Genomic DNA, 1,499 nt, shown 5'->3' on the forward strand with positions numbered 1-1,499 from the left:
CCCAGCCTGTAGCGCTGCAGGGGGTTGTTGTGGCCAAAGTGCAGGACCCGGCACTTGGCCTTGTTGAACTTCATCCCATTGGAGTCAGCCCATCTCTCCAGTCTATCCAGATCCCTCTGCAGAGCCCTCCTGCCTTCCAGCAGGTCGACACTCCCTCCCAACTTGGTGTCATCTGCAAATTTGCTGATGGTGGACTCAATCCCCTCATCTAAATCATCGATAAAGATGTTAAACAGGACTGGGCCCAGCACTGACCCCTGATTTCCTTCAGAATCCCCCTGTTTAACCAAGCTGGTTGTCTTCCCCACCGGCTTGCCTTTCGGCACACCGGTACAGCCTGTTCCTGTGCTCTCAAAACCTCCTGCTCACAGCACATCCATCCCTCCTGAACCCCCTTGTTTTCAAGGGTTGTTTCCCAGGGTATGCTCTGGACTAAACTTCTGAATAGGTCAAAATCTGCCCTCCGGAAGTCCAGCGTAGAGGTTTTATTGTTGGCTCGCCTTGAATCTCTGAGTATTGAAAATTCTATTATTTCGTGGTCACTATTTCCCAGGCGGCCTTCAACCACTACATCTCCCACCAGCCCCTCTCTGTTTGTGAACAGCAGGTCTAGCGGGGCGATAATTCGGAGAGAGGCTAGTTATCTCACAAAATCAAGGGGTACCCGTCAATGCAACTCCTGGTCCTGCACAGGAATAAAGTCATAAGGCCCTGACGTTGAGGTTTGTTTTTTTTTTTTTTTTACAAACTCCAAAGGCCTCGAAATCCTCAGTTTCAAGGAAGAGACACCAAAACACACGCGAGCAGGAGAACGGGGAAGGAGCAGAGGAGCTTCCCCAGCCTTTGGCACCTCCCCAGAGCTCTGTCCCCACAACACAGGGACACGGCCCGGGGACACCTCACTCCACTTCCCCCACCCTAACACTGACCAGGAAACGCCTCGTTGATAAAAAAACCCGCAACGCGGCAGCCGGGGCGTGTTTTAAGTATAAAAAAAGAGAAACCTTTACGGGACCGCAACACCCCCGGAACCTCCGGTGAGGCCGCGGCGCTCCGGCGGCCTCTGGGCTGGGCTGCACAGCGGCGGAGGGCGCGGCTCGTTGACGGGCAGCTGGTTCAGCCAATAGCAGGCAAGAATCGCAGGAGCGGTGGCTGGATGAGCCAATCAGCGGCGCGGGGAGGCGGGGCTAAACCCGGAAGCGGCGAGCGGCACCGGGAGCAGCACCGGGAGCAGCGGCGGCAAAAACAGCGGCAAAAATGTCGGAGCGGAAAGTGCTGAACGTGAGTTGGGGGGGGATCCCCCGCCTGGGGGACCGAGCGGGGCCAGCGGAGGGTCCCGAGGGCACTGCTCGGGTGGCTGCGCGGAGGTGGGGGGGGGGGGGGGGGGCTCAGGGCCCTTCACGCCCCCCTGAACTCTCTCTTTAACCCCCCACAGAAATATTACCCGCCGGACTTCGACCCGGCCAAGATCCCGAAGCTCAAACTCCCCAAAGACCGTC

The sequence above is a fragment of the Empidonax traillii genome, unplaced genomic scaffold, assembly GCF_003031625.1.
Source record: "Empidonax traillii isolate 1590-97213 ecotype Southwest subspecies unplaced genomic scaffold, ASM303162v1 scaffold1824:size59532, whole genome shotgun sequence".
Classification (NCBI taxonomy): Eukaryota; Metazoa; Chordata; class Aves; order Passeriformes; family Tyrannidae; genus Empidonax; species Empidonax traillii.